At 37.2% G+C, this 24,117-nt stretch overlaps 1 long non-coding RNA gene across 1 annotated transcript; it reads left to right on the forward strand.

Moving 5' to 3' along the window:
- The first annotated feature begins 9,178 nt into the window (after positions 1–9,178).
- Positions 9,179–24,065, forward strand: LOC139936710 (uncharacterized). Its single transcript, XR_011786003.1, has 9 exons — positions 9,179–9,204; positions 10,811–10,919; positions 12,286–12,423; positions 17,581–17,838; positions 20,785–20,866; positions 21,121–21,206; positions 21,507–21,576; positions 21,945–22,026; positions 22,448–24,065. It is a non-coding gene; the product is annotated as an uncharacterized lncRNA (long non-coding RNA).
- The last annotated feature ends 52 nt before the right edge of the window (positions 24,066–24,117 follow it).

Genomic DNA, 24,117 nt, shown 5'->3' on the forward strand with positions numbered 1-24,117 from the left:
TGTGTGACGGCACATATTTTTCTAATAATGTAGAGTTTGTGTCTCTCCAAACTCAGGAGAAAGTCTGAATGACGGCACAGATTTTTTTTTGTCAATGTTCAGTTTGTGTCTCTCCAAACTCAGGAGAAAGTCTGTATGACGGCACAGATTTGTGTCTCTCCAAACTCAGGAGAAAGTCTGTATGACGGCACAGATTTACTTATTGATGTAGAGTTTGCATTTCTCCAAACTTAGGTGAAAGTCTGTACGACGACACAGATTTGTGTCTCTCCAAACTAAGTAGAAAGTCTGTTATGATGACACAGGTTTTTCTCAATGATGTAGAGATTGTGTCTCTCCAAACTCAGGAGAAAGTCTGTATGACGGCACAGATTTGTGTCTCTCCAAACTAAGTAGAAAGTCTGTATGACGGCACAGGTTTTTTTAATTGATGTAAGTCTGCATGATGACAAAGATTTTTAATATTGATGTAGAGTTTGCGTCTCTCTAAACTCAGGAAAAAGTCTGTATGACAACAACGATTTTTATTATTGATGTAGAGTTTGTGTCTCTCCAAACTCAGGAGAAAGTCTGTATGAGTGCACAGATTGTTTTACTTGATGTAGAGTTTGCATCTCTCCAAACTCAGGAGAAAGTCTGCATGACGGCACAGATTCTTCTATTTGATGTAGAGTTTGTGTCTCTCCAAACCCAGGAGATAGTCTGTATGACGGAACAGATTTTTCTAATTGATGTAGAGTTTGCATCTCTCTAAACTCAGGAGAAAGTCTGTATGATGGCACAGATTTTTTTACTTGATGTAGAGTTTTTGTCTCTCCAAACTCAGGAGAAATTCTGTATGACGGCACAGATATTTCTCATTGATGTAGAGTTTGTGTCTCTCGAAACACAGGAGAACAGTCTGTATGACTGCACAGATTTTTCCTAACATTGTAGAGTTTGCCTATCTACAAACTCAGGAGAAAGTTTGTATGAGTGCACAGATTTTTTTACTTGATGTAGAGTTTGCATCTCTCCAAACTCAGGAGAAAGTCTGCATGACGGCACAGATTTTTCCATTTGATGTAGAGTTTGCATCTCTCCCAACTCAGGCGAAAGTCTGTATGAGTGCACAGATTTTTTTACTTGATGTAGAGTTTGCATCTCTCCAAACTCAGGAGAAAGTCTGCATGACGGCACAGATTTTTCCATTTGATGTAGAGTTTGTGTCTCTCCAAACTCAGGAGAAAGTCCGGTATGACTGCACAGTTTTTTCTTATAGATGTAAAGTTTGTGTCTTTCCAAACTCAGGAAAAAGTCTGTTTGACGGCACAGATTTTTCTCATTGATGTAGAGTTTGCGTCTCTCTAAACTCAGGAGAGAGTCTGTATGACGGCACAGATATTTCTCATTGATGTAGAGTTTGTGTCTCTCCAAACACAAGAGAACAGTCTGTATGACGGCACAGATTTTTGTTAACGTTGTAAAGTTTGTGTCTCTCCAAACTCAGGAGAAAGTCTGTATGACGGCACAAATTTTTTTACTTGGTGTAGAGTTTGTGTCTCTGTAATCGCAGGAGAAAGTCTGAATGACGGCACAGATTTTTTTACTTGATGTAGAGTTTGTGTCTCTCCGAACTCAGGAGAAAGTCTGTATGACGGCACAGATTTGTCTAATTAATGTAGAGTTTGCATTTCTCCAAACTCAGGAAAAAGTCTGAATGACCGCACAGATTTGTGTCTCTCCTAACTAAGTAGAAAGTCTGTATGGTGACATAGGTTTTTCTCAATGATGTAGAGATTGTGTCTCTCCAAACTCAGGAGAAAGTCTGTATGAGTGCACAGATTTCTTTACTTGATGTAGAGTTTGCATCTCTCCAAACTCAGGAGAAAGTCTGCATGACGGCACAGATTTTTCTATTTGATGTAGAGTTTGCATCTCTCCAAACTCAGGAGAAAGTCTGCATGACGGCACAGATTTCTCTTATTGATGTAGAGTTTGTGTCTCTCCAAACTCAGGAGAAAGTCTGAATGATGGCACAGATTGTTCTTGTCAATGTTCAGTTTGTGTCTCTCCAAACTCAGGAGAAAGTCTGTGTGACGGCACATATTTTTCTAATAATGTAGAGTTTGTGTCTCTCCAAACTCAGGAGAAAGTCTGAATGACGGCACAGATTTTTTTTTGTCAATGTTCAGTTTGTGTCAATCCAAACTCAGGAGAAAGTCTGTATGACGGCACAGATTTGTGTCTCTCCAAACTCAGGAGAAAGTCTGTATGACGGCACAGATTTACTTATTGATGTAGAGTTTGCATTTCTCCAAACTTAGGTGAAAGTCTGTACGACGACACAGATTTGTGTCTCTCCAAACTAAGTAGAAAGTCTGTTATGATGACACAGGTTTTTCTCAATGATGTAGAGATTGTGTCTCTCCAAACTCAGGAGAAAGTCTGTATGACGGCACAGATTTGTGTCTCTCCAAACTAAGTAGAAAGTCTGTATGACGGCACAGGTTTTTTTAATTGATGTAAGTCTGCATGATGACAAAGATTTTTAATATTGATGTAGAGTTTGCGTCTCTCTAAACTCAGGAAAAAGTCTGTATGACAACAACGATTTTTATTATTGATGTAGAGTTTGTGTCTCTCCAAACTCAGGAGATAAGTCTGTATGAGTGCACAGATTTTTTTACTTGATGTAGAGTTTGCATCTCTCCAAACTCAGGAGAAAGTCTGCATGACGGCACAGATTCTTCTATTTGATGTAGAGTTTGTGTCTCTCCAAACCCAGGAGATAGTCTGTATGACGGAACAGATTTTTCTAATTGATGTAGAGTTTGCATCTCTCTAAACTCAGGAGAAAGTCTGTATGATGGCACAGATTTTTTTACTTGATGTAGAGTTTTTGTCTCTCCAAACTCAGGAGAAATTCTGTATGACGGCACAGATATTTCTCATTGATGTAGAGTTTGTGTCTCTCGAAACACAGGAGAACAGTCTGTATGACTGCACAGATTTTTCCTAACATTGTAGAGTTTGCCTATCTACAAACTCAGGAGAAAGTTTGTATGAGTGCACAGATTTTTTTACTTGATGTAGAGTTTGCATCTCTCCAAACTCAGGAGAAAGTCTGCATGACGGCACAGATTTTTCCATTTGATGTAGAGTTTGTGTCTCTCCCAACTCAGGCGAAAGTCTGTATGAGTGCACAGATTTTTTTACTTGATGTAGAGTTTGCATCTCTCCAAACTCAGGAGAAAGTCTGCATGACGGCACAGATTTTTCCATTTGATGTAGAGTTTGTGTCTCTCCAAACTCAGGAGAAAGTCCGGTATGACTGCACAGTTTTTTCTTATAGATGTAAAGTTTGTGTCTTTCCAAACTCAGGAAAAAGTCTGTTTGACGGCACAGATTTTTCTCATTGATGTAGAGTTTGCATCTCTCTAAACTCAGGAGAAAGTCTGTATGACGGCACAGATATTTCTCATTGATGTAGAGTTTGTGTCTCTCCAAACACAAGAGAACAGTCTGTATGACGGCACAGATTTTTGTTAACGTTGTAAAGTTTGTGTCTCTCCAAACTCAGGAGAAAGTCTGTATGACGGCACAAATTTTTTTACTTGGTGTAGAGTTTGTGTCTCTGTAATCGCAGGAGAAAGTCTGAATGACGGCACAGATTTTTTTACTTGATGTAGAGTTTGTGTCTCTCCGAACTCAGGAGAAAGTCTGTATGACGGCACAGATTTGTCTAATTAATGTAGAGTTTGCATTTCTCCAAACTCAGGAAAAAGTCTGAATGACCGCACAGATTTGTGTCTCTCCTAACTAAGTAGAAAGTCTGTATGGTGACATAGGTTTTTCTCAATGATGTAGAGATTGTGTCTCTCCAAACTCAGGAGAAAGTCTGTATGAGTGCACAGATTTCTTTACTTGATGTAGAGTTTGCATCTCTCCAAACTCAGGAGAAAGTCTGCATGACGGCACAGATTTTTCTATTTGATGTAGAGTTTGCATCTCTCCAAACTCAGGAGAAAGTCTGCATGACGGCACAGATTTCTCTTATTGATGTAGAGTTTGTGTCTCTCCAAACTCAGGAGAAAGTCTGTATGACGGCACAGATTTCTCTTATTGATGTAGAGTTTGTGTCTCTCCAAACTCAGGAGAAAGTCCGGTATGACTGCACAGATTTTTCTTATAGATGTAAAGTTTGTGTCTTTCCAAACTCAGGAAAAAGTCTGTATGACGGCACAGATTTTTCTCATTGATGTAGAGTTTGTGTCTCTCCAAACTCATGAGAAAGTCCGTATGACAGCACAGATTTTTCTAATTTATGTAGAGTTTGCGTCTCTCTAAACTCAGGAGAAAGTCTGTATGACGGCACAGATATTTCTCATTGATGTAGAGTTTGTGTCTCTCCAAACACAGGAGAACAGTCTGTATGACGGCACAGATTTTTGTTAACGTTGTAAAGTTTGTGTCTCTCCAAACTCAGGAGAAAGTCTGTATGATGGCACAGATATTTTTTACTTGATGTAGAGTTTGTGTCTCTCCAAACTCAGGAGAAAGTCTGTATGACGGCACAGATTTCTCTAATTGATGTAGAGTTTGTGTCTCTCCAAACTCAGGAGAAAGGTTGTCCGATGGCACAGATTTTTCTACTTGATGTAGAGTTTTTGGCTCTCCAAACAAAGGAGAACAGTCTGTATGATGACACAGATTTTGATTATTGGTGTAGAGTTTGCGTCTCTCTAAACTCAGGAGAAAGTCTGTATGACGACACAGATTTGATTATTGATAAACAGTTTGTGTCTCTCCAAACTCTTGAGAAAGTCTGTGTGATGGCACAGATTTTTTTCATGTGAAAGTTGAGACCATAAGCTATCCATACACCAAACCTTTTTCTCCAAAATCATTTACTTTTTATTCGGCAGCCATTTCAAAAGTGTATAGGTTTTTTTGAAACACACGGTAGAGTTTGCATCTCTCCAAACCCAGGAGAAAGTCTGTTATACGGCAAAGATTTTTCTCAGTGAAATAGAGTTTGTGTCTTTCCAAACTCAGGAGAAAGTCTGTATGACGGCACAGATTTTAATCATTGATGTAGATTTGTGTTTCTCCAAACTTAGGAGACGGCACAGATTTTTCAAATTAAAAATAAAGTTTATGTCTCTCCAAACTCAGGTGAAAGTCTGTATGACGGCACAGACTTTTCTTGTCGATGTTCAGTTTGTGTCTCTCCAAACTCAGGAGAAAGGCTGTTTGACCGCACAGATTTTTTTAATTGATGTAGAGTTTGCATTTCTCCAAACTCATGAGAAAGTCTGTATGACGGCACAAATTTTTCTCATTGATGTAGAGTTTGTGTCTTTCCAAACTCAGGAGAAAGTCTGAATGATGGCACAGATTTTTCTTGTCAATGTTCAGTTTGTGTCTCTCCAAACTCAGGTGAAAGTCTGTATGGCAGCACAGTTTTTTCTTGTTGATGTTTAGTTTGTGTCTCTCCAAACTCAGGAGAAAGTCTGTATGACGGCACAGGTTTGTCTAATTAATGTAGAGTTTGCATTTCTCCAAACTCAGGAGAAAGTCTGAATGACCGCACAGATTTGTGTCTCTCCTAACTAAGTAGAAAGTCTGTATGATGTCACAGGTTTTTCTCAATGATGTAGAGTTTGTGTCTCTCGAAACTCAGTAGAAAGTCTGTATGACGGCACAAATTTTTTGTAATAGATGTAGAGTTTGCATTTCTCCAAACTCAGGAAAAAGTCTGTATGATGGCACAGATTTGTGTCTCTCCAAACTAAGTACAAAGTCTGTATGATGACATAGGTTTTTCTCAATGATGTAGAGATTGCATCTCTCCAAACTCAGGAGAAAGTCTGTATGACGGCACAGATTTCTCTAATTGATGTAGAGTTTGTGTCTCTCCAAACTCAGGAGAAAGTCTGTATGACGGCACAGATTTCTCTTATTGATGTAGAGTTTGTGTCTCTCTAAACTCAGGAGAAAGTCTGTATGACGGCACAGATTTTTGTCATGTGAAAGTTGAGACCATAAGCTATCCATACACCAAACCTTTTCCTCCAAAATCATATACTTTTTATTCGGCAGCCATTTCAAAAGTGTATAGGTTTTTTTGAAACACACAGTAGAGTTGGCATCTCTCCAAACCCAGGAGAAAGTCTGTTATACGGCAAAGATTTTTCTCAGTGATGTAGAGTTTGTGTCTTTCCAAACTCAGGAGAAAGTCTGTATGACGGCACAGATTTTAATCATTGATGTAGATTTGTGTTTCTCCAAACTTAGGAGACGGCACAGATTTTTCTAATTGATGTAGAGTTTGCATTTCTCCAAACTCATGAGAAAGTCTGTATGACGGCACATTCTCTCATTGATGTAGAGTTTGTGTCTTTCCAAACCCAGGAGAAAGTCTGTATGACAACACAGGTTTTTCTTGTTGATGTTTAGTTTGTGTCTCTCCAAACTCAGGTAAAAGTCTGTATGACGGCACAGATTTTTCTTGTTAATGTTTAGTTTGTGTCTCTCCAAACTCAGGAGAAAGTCTGTATGACGTCACGGATTTGTGTCTCTCCAAACTAAGTAGAAAGTCTGTATGATGTCACAGGTTTTTCTCAATGATGTAGAGATTGTGTTTTTCCAAACTCAGGAGAAAGTCTGTATGATGGCACAGATTTCTCTAATTGATGTATAGTTTGCATCTCTCAAAACTCAGGAGAAAGTCTGTATGATGGCACAGATTTTTCCAATTGATGTAGAGTTTGTGTCTCTCCAAACTCAAGAGAAAGTTTGTATGACGACACAGATTTTTCCATTTGATGTAGAGTTTGTGTCTCTCCAAACTCAGGAGAAAGTCTGTAGACGGTAAAGATTTTTTCTTATTGATGTAGAGTTTGTGTCTCTCGAAACTCAGGAGAAAGTCTGTATGATGGCAAAGATTTTTCTTATTGATGTAGAGTTTGTGTCTCTCTAAACTCAGGAGAAAGTCTGTATGACAACACAGGTTTTTCTTGTTGATGTTTAGTTTGTGTCTCTCCAAACTCAGGTAAAAGTCTGTATGACGGCACAGATTTTTCTTGTTAATGTTTAGTTTGTGTCTCTCCAAACTCAGGAGAAAGTCTGTATGACGTCACGGATTTGTGTCTCTCCAAACTAAGTAGAAAGTCTGTATGATGTCACAGGTTTTTCTCAATGATGTAGAGATTGTGTTTCTCCAAACTCAGGAGAAAGTCTGTATGATGGCACAGATTTCTCTAATTGATGTATAGTTTGCATCTCTCAAAACTCAGGAGAAAGTCTGTATGATGGCACAGATTTTTCCAATTGATGTAGAGTTTGTGTCTCTCCAAACTCAAGAGAAAGTTTGTATGACGACACAGATTTTTCCATTTGATGTAGAGTTTGTGTCTCTCCAAACTCAGGAGAAAGTCTGTAGACGGTAAAGATTTTTTCTTATTGATGTAGAGTTTGTGTCTCTCGAAACTCAGGAGAAAGTCTGTATGATGGCAAAGATTTTTCTTATTGATGTAGAGTTGTATCTCTCCAAACTCAGGAGAAAGTCTGTATGACGGCACAGATTTTTCTCAATGATGTAGAGTTTGCGTCTCTCTAATCTTAGGAGAAAGTCTGTATGACGGCACAGATTTTTCTTATTGATGTTGACTTTGTGTCTCTCTAAACTCAGGAGAACGTCTGTATGATGACACAGGTTTTACTCATCTCTTCAAATTCAGGAGAAAGTCTGTATGAGGGCACAGATTTTTTCTCATTGATGTAGAGTTTGCATCTTTCCAAACTCAGGAGAAAGTTTGTAAGACGGTACAGATTTTTCTTAAGGATCTGTCTTAAAGACCCTTGACACGTTTGGTAATTGTCAAAGACCAGTCTTCTCACTTGGTGTATCTAAACATATGCAAAACAACAAGCCTGTAAAAATTTGAAGTCAATTGGTCGTCGAAGTTGCAAGATAATAATGGAAGAAAAGTACCCTTGTCACACAAGGTTGTGTGCTTTCACATGCTTGATTTTGAGACCTCAAAATCTAAATATGACGTTTCAAAATCAAATTCGGAGAAAATTACTTCTTTCTCCAAAACTAAGTTACTTCAGAGGGAGCTGTTTCTTACAATGTTTTATACTATCAACCTCTCCCCATTACTCATTACCAAGTTAGTTTTTATGCTAATAATTATTTTGAGTAATTACCAATAGTGTCCACTGCCTTTAATTCTGTTTTCATCTTAACAACATTTCTTTCATCTCCAGGTTGTTTGCAATCTGTGTCTGCCCATCAGTCAGAAGTCCCAATCTGAACAAGTTAAAGAACCCATTAAGTTTGAGAAAGGCCGGTCCCAGTCATCATTACATCATAGCTTCTTGAAGAATACTCATTGACTCAGTGAACCCAACCTCCTATATCTGCTCACTGACATCGTAAGAAGGACCAAAATCTTACCGAAAAAGGTAAATTAAACTTTGATATACATCATTTGATTATACGTCATTTTAAAGATTTTATGCTAAAAAATTACTGAAAGACAACACAGTGAGCTTGAGAAGCATGGTTGGTTTGTATAACACCTCTACTGTGGTCTGATGGTTGACTAGATTTCTAAACGAGTCGTTCGATGTAAGTACCTCACTGGGCATGTTGCTTGTTCACGGCATTGCAAACCAAAAACAAACGAAAGAAAACAGACACAACCAAATTAGTCCTTGAAAACCTGTGACATAAGATAAGTTTTCAGAAGAGATTTGAATGTTGTGGTACAAAGACAAGATCTAAGTGGTGTAGAGAGTTGAAGAAAACAGTCTGCCCCCCAGAGTATCAAGACTTGGGTTCAATGAGGAGAAGCATGGAACTTGATCAAAGATTCCTTGATGGAGTGTAAACTTGAAGCAGTTCAGAAATATAGTGGGGAGCCTTGCCATAAAGAGCTTTGTGGACAATGAGCATCAGCTTGAAGATGATTTGTTGAGAGATAGGGAGGCATTGAAGTTGTTTTGTTTCAGAATGGGTGTGGTAGAACAGGAATTTCTAGTGTCTTAAAAACTCCTTTTTATTTGATCTTCTTCATTTCCAGAATGTTTGCAATCTGTGACTGCCCATCAGTTACAAGTCCTGAGGTATTCATCAATAACAGCAAGTTAAAGAACCTATCCATCCTTTGAAGGTTGAGAAAGATCACTACGTCATAACATCTTGACACCCTGGTAAGATATATTTGCATGAGTTGTATACACATCATGGACTGCTTTTGAAAATCAAAAGCTTTTTTTTAATATGCTAATATTGATGAACATGAACATTTTACAATGTCCTTGGGTCGATTTCACAAAGAGTTTGGACTAGTCCCAACTTAGGACTAGTCCTAGGAGATATACAAATTGCATGGATAGTCCTAAGTTAGGACGAGTGACTGGTCCTAACTCGAGATAAGACTAGTCCTAACTCTTTGTGTAATCCACCCCTGGTCCCAAAAGGCAGCGTAGCATAAGTATCGCATATAGATCTGTTTATACCACGCTTTCCTCTTTGAACAAGTTCAAGTGTGCACCATGGTTAACTAAAGGTTGACTGTTTCAACTCGAGCGCACAAATAAAGACAACACGATGTGCTTTTGAAGCATTGTTGGTTTGTATAACAACTAGATTTCACTCAGTAGTCAGAGAATGGTTGGTCCAACCATTTGGGTTCAAGTGTTGAGTGTGCTTTGACAACATGTTTATCTTTATTATTATTATTTTTTTTACCCATATACACCGATGTGTTTAGCACTGTACACTAGGTACTTTCTCGAGTCCTGCGAAAAAAATCACAGGCATTTTACTCGGGTGGGATTCGAATCCACGACCTTTGAAATTCTAGAGCAGTGTCATACCAACTAGACCACCGAGATTGCCCGGTAGCTAGAGGCAGTTCGAATCCTATCCCCGATGCAAATTTAACATCTTTTAAACGTTTATCTTTGCATGCTCCAATACTGTGTTTATGGCTGATAAGGTCTTGCTCTGATCCTACTCCCAAATATTTAGTTCACTCATCGCAGACAAAAACAGGTCAACTTGTACCCAGGTCAACTCAAACTCCAAGTCAATTTGTACCCCAACAATTATACCCGAGTGAAACTGATCCAAGTTAACTCATACCCAAATCAACTCATACCCAAGTTAATTTGTACCCCAAAAATTATACCCAGGTGAACTTGACCCAAGTTAACTCATACCCAAGTCAACTCATACCCAAGCCAACTCATACCCAAGTCAACTCATACCCATGTCAACTCATACCCAAGTCAACTCATACCCAAGTCAATTTGTACCCCAAAAATTATACCCTAGCCAATGTGGGTTTGAGCCCCGGTCATGGCACTTGTGTCCCTGAGCAAGACACCTAAATAAAATTGTTGTATTATCCCACAGGAGCCGCGATTGTTTAAGAAATGAATTTAATGGCTAAGTGACCAGGGGTGGATTTCACAAAGAGTTAGGACTAGTCTTATCTCGAGTTAGGAAGAGTTACTCGTCCTAACTTAGGACTATCCATGCAATTTGTATATCTCCTAGGACTAGACCTAAGTTAGGACTAGTCCTAACTCTTTGTGAAATCGACCCCAGGGGTACTTATATTGGAAGCAGGTGTTTAAAGCGCTATGTAAAAAACAACAATTATTCACTGTGTTCAGCTGTCCTCTTGGTTGATTGACTACTTTGGTGTTAAGAACAGTGGTTAACATTTGTAGTAACCTAAGGATCTGTCTGTCATCCTGTGAATCACACCTAACAACACTTTTTTATTTTATGTTCTTCATCATGTAGTTAGAAGTCCTGAGGTATTCATCAATGAAAACAAAGAACGCATCCATTCTTTGAAGGTTTAGAAGGGCAGCTTCCAGTCATCACCACATCATAACATTTTGGCACTCTGGTAAGATTTATTTGTATAATTTATGTACACATCATGGATTGCTTTTAAAAATGCAAAGCTTTTCTTCAATAAGCTAAATTTGATGGATATGAACGTTTTCGGTGTCTTCTTCCCAGAAGGCATTGTAATAAGTATTTTATAAAGTCAGGTACTCACAAGCGTTGTGTAGAGGGGTCAAATGCAAGGCTTACCCCCTTGTGATTTTGATGAATTCTCCTTGAAACAAGCATTTGAGGTTTGTGTTAGGATAAAGTCAGTATGTATTCAGTAGCGTAGATTAAAGGGGTCAAATGCAAGGCCTACCCTCTTGTGATTTTGATGAGTTCTCCTTGAAACAAGCATTTGTGGTTTGTGTTAGGATAAAGTCAGTATTTATTCAGTAGCGTAGAGTAGAGGGGTCAAATGCAAGGCTTACCCTCCTGTGATTTTGGTGAATTCTCCTTGAAACAAGCATTTGTGGTTTGTGTTAGGATAAAGTCAGTATTTATTCAGTAGCGTTGAGTAGAGGGGTCAAATGCAAGGCCTACCCTCTTGTGATTTTGATGAATTCTCCTTGAAACAAGCATTTGAGGTTTCTGTTAGGATAAAGTCAGTATTTATTCAGTAGCGTTGAGAAGAGGGGTCAAATGCAAGGCTTACCCCCTTGTGATTTTGATGGATTCTCCTTGAAACAAGCGTTTGAGGTTTGTGTTAGGATAAAGTCAGTATTTATTCAGTAGCGTAGAGTAGAGGGGTCAAATGCAAGGCTTACCCTCTTGTGATTTTGATGAATTCTCCTTGAAACAAGCATTTGAGGTTTCTGTTAGGATAAAGTCAGTATGTATTCAGTAGCGTAGAGTAGAGGGGTCAAATGCAAGGCTTACCCCCTTGTGATTTTGATGAATTCTCCTTGAAACAAGCATTTGAGGTTTGTGTTAGGACAAAGTCAGTATTTATTCAGTAGCGTAGAGTAGAGGGGTCAAATGCAAGGCTTACCCTCTTGTGATTTTGAAGAATTCTCCTTGAAACAAGCTTTTGAGGTTTGTGTTTGGATAAAGTAAATATTTATTCAGTAGCGTAGAGTAGAGGGGTCAAATGCAAGGCTTAGCCTCTTGTGATTTTGATGAATTCTCCTTGAAACAAGCATTTGAGGTTTGTGTAAGGATAAAGTTTTTGCAGATAAAAAATAATTTGCAAATCAAACAATGTTAATTCATGTGTCTAAAGTTTGTTATATAACATCTTCATACCTTGAACGTGCAAAATATGTTGGTGCAGACCAATGTGGCAGCTTCAGTTTGAGGTTTCATGACATCTTCATATCATTAATGTACAATGAAACAAAATCACCATACAAATTGTAAATATTGTTTTAATATTTTTGCAGATGTGCCAGCTCCAACTAGTTTAAACCATCATCCAGTAACTGCTCGATGAACCAGTGCGCTCTGCAGCATCTAACTAACCAGACATTGATTGCACCTTTGTAAGGATAGAACTTCTATAAAACAAGCAACTTAGCAAGGTATGTTTTCACTTTGTTTCTCAAACACCCTGCAACTGCCTTGCTTGTAACATCTCAAACTGCACTCAATCACCCTTGAAGTCTGAAAAGTTGTGTCTTAACTTTTACACATGTCCACCTTTATCGAATGCAGGAGAAAGTCTGTGTTATTGATGAAGAGTTTGCTTCTCTGTAAACTCATACCCTAGTCAACTCATACCCAAGTCAACTCATAGGCCTACCCAAGTCAACTCATAGGCCTACCCAAGTCAACTCATACCCAAGTCAACTCATAGGCCTAGCCAAGTCAACACATACCCAAGTCAACTCATACCAAAGTCAACTCATACCCAAGTCAACTCATAGGCCTAGCCAAGTCAACTCATACCCTAGCCAACTCATACCAAAGTCAACTCATACCAAAGTCAACTCATACCAAAGTCAACTAAAATCCAAGTCCACTCATGCCCTGGTTAACTTAAACCCAAGTCAACTCAAACCCAGGTTAATTAATCCCTGTGTCAACTCATGCCCAGGTTAACTTATACCCAAGTCAACTCATACCAAATTCAACTCATACCAAAGTCAACTCATACCAAAGTCAACTAAAATCCAAGTCCACTCATGCCCTGGTTAACTTAAACCCAAGTCAACTCAAACCCAGATTAATTAATCCCTGTGTCAACTCATGCCCAGGTTAACTTATACCCAAGTCAACTCATACCCAAGTCAACTCATACCAAAGTCAATTCATACCAAAGTCAACTTAACGTCATGTTGACTTATGCTCAGGTTAATGTATACACAAGTCAACTCATGCCCAGGTTAACTTTTACCCAAGTCAACTCATAGCCAATTTACCTCAAACCCAAGTAAACTCATACCCAAGTCAACTCATACCCTAGCCAACCCATACCCAGGTCAACTCATACCCAAGTCAACTCATACCCTAGCCAACTCATACCCAAGTCAACTCATACCCTGGTCAACTTATACCCTAGCCAACCCATACCCAAGTCAACTCATACCCAAGTCAACTCATACCCAAGTCAACTCATACCCAAGTCAACTCATACCCAAGTCAACTCATACCCAAATCAACTCATACCATGACCAACTCATACCCTGACCAACCCATACCCAAGTCAACCCATACCCAAGTCAACTCATACCCTGACCAACTCATACCCTGACCAACCCATACCCAAGTCAACCCATACCCAAGTCAACCCATACCCAAGTCAACTCATACCCTAGTCAACTCATACCCAAGTCAACTCGTACCGAAGTCACTTCATACCCAAGTCAACTCATACCCTAGCCAACCCATACCCAAGTCAACTCATACCCAAGTCAACTCATACCCTAGCCAACCCATACCCATACCCAAGTCAACTCATACCCTGGTCAACTCATACCCTAGCCAACCCATACTCCAGTCAACTCATACCCTAGCCAACCCATACCCAAGTCAACTCATACCCTGGTCAACTCATACCCTAGCCAACCCCTACCCAAGTCAACTCACACCCAAGTCAACTCATACCCTAGCCAACCCATACCCAAGTCAACTCATACCCTGGTCAACTCATACCCTAGCCAACCCATACCCAAGTCAACCCATACCCAAGTCAACCCATACCCAAGTCAACTCATACCCTAGCCAACCCATACCCAAGTCAACTCATACCCAAGTCAACTCATACCCAAGTCAACTCATACCCTGGTCAACTCATACCCTACCCAACCCATACCCAAGTCAACTCATACCCTGGTCAACTCATACCCTAGCCAACCCCTACCCAAGTCAACTCATACCCTGGTCAACTCATACCCTAGCCAACCCATACCCAAGTCAACTCATACCCTAGCCAACCCGTACCCAAGTCAACTCATACCCTGGTCAACTCTCACCCTAGCCAACCCATACCCAAGTCAACTCATACCCTAGCCAACGCATACCCCAGCCAACTCATACCCAAGTCAACTCATACCCAAGTCAACTCATACCCAAGTCAACTCATACCCTAGCCAACCCATAATCAAGTCAACTCATACCCTGGTCAACTTATACCCTAGCCAACCCATACCCAAGTCAACTCTTACCCTAGCCAACCCTTACCCTAGCCAACCCATACCCAAGTCAACTCATACCCTAGCCAACTCATACCCAGGTCAACTCATACCCAAGTCAACTCATACCCAAGCCAACTCATACCCAAGTCAACTCATACCCTAGCCAACTCATACCCTAGCCAACCCCTACCCAGGTCAACTCATACCCTAGCCAACCCATACCCAAGTCAACTCGTACCCTAGCCAACTCATACCCAGGTCAACTCATACCCAAGTCAACTCATACCCAAGCCAACTCATACCCAAGTCAACTCATACCCAAGCCAACCCATACCCTAGCCAACCCATACCCAAGTCAACTCATACCCAAGTCAACTCATACCCAAGCCAACCCATACCCAAGCCAACTCATACCCAAGTTAACTCATACCCTAGTCAATTTATACCCAAGTGAACTCATAGCCAAGTGAACTCATAGCCAAGCCAACTTATACCCAAGCCAACTTATCCCAAGTTCACTCATGCCCTGGTTAACTTGATATACCCGATTCAACTCGTACCCAGTTTAATTAATACCTGAGTCAACTCGTGCCCAGATTAACTTGTACCCAAGTCAGCTCATACCCAAATCAACTCATATCCAAGTCTAAGCGAGTACATTGAAGTCACGAATCTACACTTCAGAGTCTTTTCATTGCCTTAAACTATCCACTCCCCAACTTTGTACTTTGTCGACGCTTGGTAACAATTATCACTTCTTTGCAAAGTTTATAAGCATATTTTATATTGTCTGCAACATTAACAAGTACAGTGTTTGATCAGTTTACAAATGTTTTTGCTAAATTAAATTTGTTAACTTGAAAATGTTTGTGTAAATTGAAATAATTACAAAACGTTTTCAGCTGTGTTTTGCCCATCATGTTATCTTTCAATTTGGAAAGATAGTCATGTTCAAGTTGAACAATCACTATAGTTGGTAACGAATATACGGTTGAGTGAAGCTTCATAACAAATCTACAGTTAAGTGTAGATTCGTAAAAATAATCTACACTTTCATCAACTTAACTTAACTTAACTTAACTTAATTGCTGTTATATAGCGCTTTAACGCTGTTGCAAAGTGGTGTACAGCCAAGAAGGCATTAAAATTCAGGATAAAATTGTGAGCAAAAGTGTGATCAACCCAATTTCTGATAAAAAAGGGAAACAAATTGAACACATGGGTAATATCTTCTCTGCGACCACAAAAACACACACACTATACAAATTTACTTGACAATAAATCAGTTATACTTAAACCACAAAATTCACAAAGTGTAATGTAGTCAAGAAAGTTGATACTAGCATCAAAAAGAAATAGTTTAATTGAAATAGCTTATTATCAGAGAGCCAGTGCTTCCCCTCCATTTTCCCTTGCTAAATTGATCAAATATCATAGTTCAGTTGATCGTGTGCATTTTGACCTCCTAAGATTTGTTTAAGATTTCCCTTCCATCTAGGGACAACATAATTACGATTGAAGATTAGTTAATGTACATAGATTGTTTGCTTAGTTACACCAAACTAGCGCAATATAAATGACAGTTATTTTGTATTATCATAAATGCTCTGTTTATTATCGACGAAGAATATCCAATTTTTGTTTGATATTTTGGAGGAGATTATCGCCGCAGCGGGCGCTCTATTTGTAAACAAACCTATCCCAGTATGACCTCATCATATTTGGCGGAAGTTGATACAATGTATAACATCGATGTATTACATACTTACACTTTGCGTTCAACATGAGCGGCGGCAAGTCCTTTGATGTGAACTGTTGACCTACTGTAAGTTGTGGTTGCGTCTGAAATAGCACTTCGCCGCGGCGAACAATGAACTAATTATCCGCAGGCAAAATAATAATCAGCCCAGGCGAAATAATATTCAGCCCAGGCGAAATAATATTCAGCCCAAGCGAAATAAAATTTAGCCCAGGCGAAATAATATTCAGCCCATTAGAAATAATATTCAGCCCAGGCGAAATAATAATCATCCCAGGCGAAATAATAATCATCCCAGGCGAAATAATAATCAGCCCAGGCGAAATAATAATCAGCCCAGGCGAAATAATAATCAGCCCATTAGAAATAATAATCAGCCCAGGCGAAATAATATTCACCCCAGGCGAAATAATATTCACCCCAGGCGAAAAATATTCAGCCCATTAGAAATAGTAATCATCCCAGGCGAAATAATATTCATCCCAGGCGAAATAATAATCAGCCCAGGCGAAATAATAATCAGCCCAGGCGAAATAATAATCAGCCCAGGCGAATTAATAATCAGCCCAGGCGAAATAATAATCAGCCCATTAGAAATAATATTCAGCCCAGTCGAAATAATAATCAGCCCAGGCGAAATAATATTCAGCCCAGGCGAAATAATATTCAGCCCAAGCGAAATAATATTCAGCCCAGGCGAAATAATATTCAGCCCAGGCGAAATAGCAATCGGCGCCTGAGCGAAAACCCGTCCTCACAACAGCACCGTAAACATCCCCACGCATGACGTCAATTGATTACACAAATAGCGCCTACTGCGGGAAGAGCTCATTGTTTCACCACAAGTTCGTTATGCTTCATTGATGTCTATTCAGTGTGCTCAAAGTGAGAATTTGATTTATACAATATTTAATTTAGATCAACCCTTGATTGTTCAAACATCGTGTTTGCAATTGGATTGATAACTTGTTTGTACTATACTCAGCGAGGTTCGCACTGCCATTCCCTGAGAACTTTAAATTATTCACGAACTTAAAATTATCCGCGAACTAATTCCCGGGGCGTCCGCTGAATGGTCCAACATCTTACCAATTTCAACCAACCAGTTTAAAGAACAGCAGATTAAAGATGCTACTGAATAATTCAGCAATACCATGTGACATGTTTCTTAGTCATTTAAATGAGCTATCTGCGTTTAGGGCCAAGAAAAGAAATGTTTTCAATAGGGCTGGCGCTCGGGCGACAATCGGGGTAGAAGTTAACGACTTTACTGCTATTGAAATAGCTCCCAAAATAGACTGGATTGTAGAGAAGTTAACTGATTCATTGTTGTACACTTACAGATACCGGGTTGGCTAGACGCAACTTCTGATTGGCTAAAACATCTTCTGAATTGGTTCGCTTTTGTTGATGAGGGCTTTGGACCGTGGAGCTGAGGGGTATATAACTTGGACCTCCGACTGGCAGCCTTCATTCCTGTTTCGATGCTGGTTGCTGGCGGTGCTATTCCTGATGGGCTCATGGTAGCCTGATGTTGATGTCAACCTTTGGGTATTTGGTGGTACACGTCTGTACTTCTCAAAGCCAAGCTTCATAAACATGTAAGTGCCTCTCATGCATTTATTCTACTGTTGTTTTATTGAAGAATTGTTCAATATTTTTGCTTTGAATTGCATCTTGTTTGAAATTGCTTTAACTTTGCTACACATTGCATTTATATTTGGTTGAAATTGCTTTGCTACAGATTGCATTTATATTTAGTTCAAATTGCCTTAACTTTGCTACACATTGCATTTATTTATGTTGCGTTTGAATTTTGGTTTAAATTGCTTTGCTACACATTGCATATATATTTTTGTTGAAATTGCTTTGCTACACATTGCATTGATATTTTGGTTGAAATTGCTTTATTTTGCTGCAAATTGCATGTTTGAAATTGCCTTAACTTTGCTACACATTGCGTTTATATTTTGGTTGAAATTGCTTTGCTACACATTGCATTTATTTATGTTGCATTTGAATTTTTGTTGAAATTGCTTTGCTACACATTGCATTTATATTTTGGTTGAAATTGCTTTGTTTTGCTGCAAATTGCATGTTTGAAATTGCCTTAACTTTGCTACACATTGCGTTTATATTTTGGTTGAAATTGCTTTGCTACACATTGCATTTATATTTTGGTTGAAATTGCTTTGTTTTGCTGCAAATTGCATGTTTGAAATTGCCTTAACTTTGCTACACATTGCGTTTATATTTTTTGTTGAAATTGCTTTGCTACACATTGCATTTATATTTTTTGTTGAAATTGCTTTGCTACACATTGCATTTATATTTGGTTGAAATTGCTTTGCTACACATTGCATTTATATTTGGTTGAAATTGCTTTATTTTGCTGCAAATTGCATGTTTGAAATTGCCTTAACTTTGCTACACATTGCGTTAAAAAAAATTGAAATTGCCTTGCTACACATTGCATATATTTTTTTTGTTGAAATTGCCTTGCTACACATTGCATATATATTTTGGTTGAAATTGCTTTGCTACACATTGCATTTATATTTGGTTGAAATTGCTTTATTTTGCTGCAAATTGCATGTTTGAGATTGCCTTAACTTTGCTACACATTGCGTTAAAAAAAATTGAAATTGCCTTGCTACACATTGCATATATTTTTTTTGTTGAAATTGCCTTGCTACACATTGCATATATATTTTGGTTGAAATTGCTTTGCTACACATTGCATTTATATTTGGTTGAAATTGCTTTATTTTGCTGCAAATTGCATGTTTGAAATTGCCTTAACTTTGCTACACATTGCGTTAAAAAAAATTGAAATTGCCTTGCTACACATTGCATATATATTTTTGTTGAAATTGCTTTGCTACACATTGCATTTATTTTTTGGTTGAAATTGCTTTTTTTTGCTGCAAATTGCATGTTTGAAATTGCCTTAACTTTGCTACACGTTGCATTTATATTTTTGTTGAAATTGCTTTGCTACACATTGCATTTATATTTTGGTTTGAATTGCTTTGCTACACATTGCATTTATTTTTTGGTTGAAATTGCTTTATTTTGCTGCAAATTGCATGTTTGAAATTGCCTTAACTTTGCTACACATTGCGTTTATATTTTGGTTGAAATTGCTTTGCTACACATTGCATTTATATTTTGGTTGAAATTGCTTTGTTTTGCTGCAAATTGCATGTTTGAAATTGCCTTAACTTTGCTACACATTGCGTTTATATTTTTTGTTGAAATTGCTTTGCTACACATTGCATTTATATTTGGTTGAAATTGCTTTGCTACACATTGCATTTATATTTGGTTGAAATTGCTTTATTTTGCTGCAAATTGCATGTTTGAAATTGCCTTAACTTTGCTACACATTGCGTTAAAAAAAATTGAAATTGCCTTGCTACACATTGCATATATTTTTTTTGTTGAAATTGCCTTGCTACACATTGCATATATATTTTGGTTGAAATTGCCTTGCTACACATTGCATATATATTTTGGTTGAAATTGCTTTGCTACACATTGCATTTATATTTGGTTGAAATTGCTTTATTTTGCTGCAAATTGCATGTTTGAGATTGCCTTAACTTTGCTACACATTGCGTTAAAAAAAATTGAAATTGCCTTGCTACACATTGCATATATTTTTTTTGTTGAAATTGCCTTGCTACACATTGCATATATATTTTGGTTGAAATTGCTTTGCTACACATTGCATTTATATTTGGTTGAAATTGCTTTATTTTGCTGCAAATTGCATGTTTGAAATTGCCTTAACTTTGCTACACATTGCGTTAAAAAAAATTGAAATTGCCTTGCTACACATTGCATATATATTTTTGTTGAAATTGCTTTGCTACACATTGCATTTATTTTTTGGTTGAAATTGCTTTTTTTTGCTGCAAATTGCATGTTTGAAATTGCCTTAACTTTGCTACACGTTGCATTTATATTTTTGTTGAAATTGCTTTGCTACACATTGCATTTATATTTTTGTTGAAATTGCTTTGCTACACATTGCATTTATTTTTTGGTTGAAATTGCTTTATTTTGCTGCAAATTGCATGTTTGAAATTGCCTTAACTTTGCTACACATTGTGTTTAAATTTTTGTTGACGTTGCTTGCTACACATTGCATATATATTTTGGTTGAAATTGCATTGCTACACATTGCATATATATTTTGGTTGAAATTGCATATATATTTAATTTAAATTGCTTTAAACTTTGCTACACATTGCATTAATGTTTGGTTGAAATTGCTTAAAATCTTGCGGCAAATTGCATTTATATTTTCTTGAAATTGCTTTTACATTGCTACACATTGCATTTATGTTAGGTTAAAATGCTTTTAACTTTGCTGCCAGTTGCACTTTATCTACATTTGGTTGAAATTGCTTTAGCTTTGCTGCAAATTGCAATTAATTTGTTTAAATTGCTTTCACCCTGCTGCAAATTACTTTAAACTTTGCATTTCTTTTTATTTGTTTGCAATGACATTCAGCATGTATTTTCTGGTTTAATTTAAGCTTGGTGGCCTGACGATGTCCGAGGTGTAAGATGAATTTTGATTCTCGATGCATGCAGCCTGTCCGAACCTGCAACAATATTGTACGTATACATATTTCTAACTACATTACATGCCCAAATGCATTTATAATTGATTGAAATAGTTTTAACTTTGCTGTAAACTTAAATAGCTTTTACTTTGCTGGACACATTGCATTTATATTTGGTTTCAAATGACTTAAACTTTGCTACACATTGAAACATCATTTAACTTTGCTGGATTTGAAATTACATGCATTTATAACCTATTACTTGCTATAATGACATTCAGTTTGTATTTTCTGGTTGAATTTCAGTTTGATGGCCTGACGATGTCCGAGCTGTAAGATGTATTTTGATGTCGACCTGGGGTTCTCCGATGCATGCAGCCTATCATAACATTGTACGTATATTTATGTTTACATTACATGCCAAAATCCTTTTATATATTTGATTGAAATAGCTTTAATATTGTTTATGGCGTACATATTAAATTTAAATAGATTTAACTTCGCTGGACACATTGCATTTATACTTTATTCGAATTACTTAAACTTTGCTACACATTGAAATAGCATTCAACTTTGCAAATTGCTACACATTTATAATTTGTTACTTGCAATTACATTCACTGTATAATATTTTTCATCCAATGTATTTGTTTGCAATGACATTCAGTTTGTCTTTTCTGATTTAATTTCAGCTTGATGGCCCGACGATGTCTGAGCTGTAAGATGTAATTTGATGTCTACCTGGGGTTCGCCTATAACATTGTACGTATATTTATGTTTACATTACATGCCAAAATCCTTTTATATATTTGATTGAAATAGCTTTAACTTTGCTAAAAATTGCATTTATATTAAATTTAAACAGATTTACCTTTGCTGGACACATTGCATTTATATTTGGTTCAAATTACTTAAACTTTGCTACACTACGACTTTGCTGCAAATTGCTACACATTGCTGCACATTGCTTAAACGCATTGCATTTATAATAAACCTGTTACTTGCAACGACATTCACTATGTATTTTTCTGCATCATCCAATGTACAAGTTTCTCTGTTCATGCCTTCATTCACTGTACAATATTTTCAATCCAACGACATTCAGTTTGTATTTTCTGGTTGAATTTCAGCTTGATGACTGTGCCGATGTCTGTGCTGAACATGTGATGTTAAACAGGGGGTTCTCTGATGCATGCAGCCCATCGGAACATTGTACGTATATTATCTATTTACATTCAGAATTGCTTAAACTTTGCAACACATTGCGTTTATATTTGGTTGAAAATTCTTTAACTTTGCTGCAAATTGCATTAATGTTTGGTTGGAATTGTTACAAACTTTGCTAGAAACGCTGCATACTCTGCTTGAACTGCTGAAAATTGCATTTATTTTCCGCTCAATTTGTTGAAACTTTGCTACCCTTTGCATTTATTTTTGGCTGAAACTGCCCTTAACTTTGCTGCAAATTGCATTTATTTGGTTGAAATTTGTGTGAAACTTTGCTAGAAACGCTGCATACTCTGCTTGAACTTAGTTAGAACTGGTTAAAATTACACTTTACCAAACATTGCATCAATGTAAAATGACAATTGCTTGCTTTATTTCTAATTGTTTTACATTTTTTATTACACAGATTTGCAAGTTTGCTCGCTATTTGAGTCGACCCCCCTCGTCACACCATGAAGATCTGGTTGTAGAGGAGATGTGAAACTCAAGATCAAGACTCAAGATTCATTAAAAGTAACATTTGCTTAATGTGGTTAAAATTTCAAATATGTTTCAACCAGACTGCGCTAAAAATGTGCCCAAACTTGCTTGAACTTTGCTAAAAATTGCATCAAACTTTGCTGAAATTGTTTACAAACTTTGCTAAAAACTTTGCTTGAAATTGTATCAACTTTTGCAACAAAATTTGCTTTAAATGGTGTCCGCCGACAGTTCTAAAAATTGCAGAAACTTTGCTCAAAAATTGTTAAAACTTTGCTTTAAAAATTGCGCAGAACTTTGCTTGAAACTTTGCTCAAAATGGCGTCCAACTTTGGTTTAAAAAACTTTGCTAAAAATTGTGTCAAACTTTGCAAGAAACTTTGCTTAAAATTGCATCGAACTTTGCTTATAATAATTGTTTGAAACATTGCTTGAAATTTTATCAAACTTTTCTAAAAATTTGTGCCGAACTTTGATAGAACATGTCCAAAACTTTGCTTAAATTTCGTCAAACTTTGCTTGAAATGGTGTCCAACTATGCTAAAAATTGCACAAAACTTTGCTCAAAATGGCGTCCAACTTTGCTTTAAAAACGTTGCTAAAAATGTGTCAAACTTTGCAGAAGAATCTTTGCTTGAAATTGCATCCAACTTTGCCCGAAATTGCATCCAACTTTGCTCATAATAATTGTTTGAAACATTGCTTGAAATTTTATCAAACTTTGCTTAAAATTGCGTCAAACTTTGCTTGAAATGGTGTCCGACTATGCTAAAAATTGCATAAAACTTTGCTCAAAATGGAGTCTTTACTTTGCTAAAACAAATTTCAAACTTTGCTGAAAATTGTGCGGAACTTTCCTTAAAAATTTGCTCAAAATGGCGTCAAACTTTGCATCAAACTTTGCTTTAAATGGTGTCTGACTTTGCTGACAAATTTTCAACTTTGCTAAAAATTGTGCGTAAAACTTTGCTTAAAATGGCGGCCAACTTTGCTTTAAAAAATGTCGAGCTCTGCTAAAAATTGTGTAGAACTTTGCTAGAATGTTTCCTTGGAATTGCATCTAATTTTGCTAGAAATTATTGTAAACATTGCTTGTAATTTTATCAAACTTTGCTAAAAATTGCGCAGAACTTTGCCTAAAATGGCGCTGAACAAAATTTCAAACTTTGCTAAAAATTGCGTAAAACTTTGCTCAAAATTGCGTCAAACTTTGCTCAAAACATTTTTAAACTTTGCTGAAAATTTTGCTTGAAGTGGTGTTTGACTTTGCTAAAAACTGCATTAAAATTTTGTTAGAAATTTTTTCTTTAAATTTTCTTTTACGACTTGTATAAAATTGTCTTTTATAACTTGCATTAAGTTTTCTTTTAAAACTTGTATAAAATTTTCTTTTAAAACTTGTATAAAATTTTCTTAAACTTTGACACAAATGTTTTCTCTAAATTTTGTTAACAAATTTGTCCTTTGATGTTTCACAGTTTGTTGTACAATAAACATCTTACTTTTTACTCTCTCAACACCAAGCGTATTATTTCCTGAGTCTAACTAATAGTTCTTCTGATTCAATAAACTTAATTCCTCTTTAATTAATTAAAA

Source organism: Asterias amurensis, chromosome 4 (genome assembly GCF_032118995.1).
Source record: "Asterias amurensis chromosome 4, ASM3211899v1".
In the NCBI taxonomy this organism is placed as follows: Eukaryota; Metazoa; Echinodermata; class Asteroidea; order Forcipulatida; family Asteriidae; genus Asterias; species Asterias amurensis.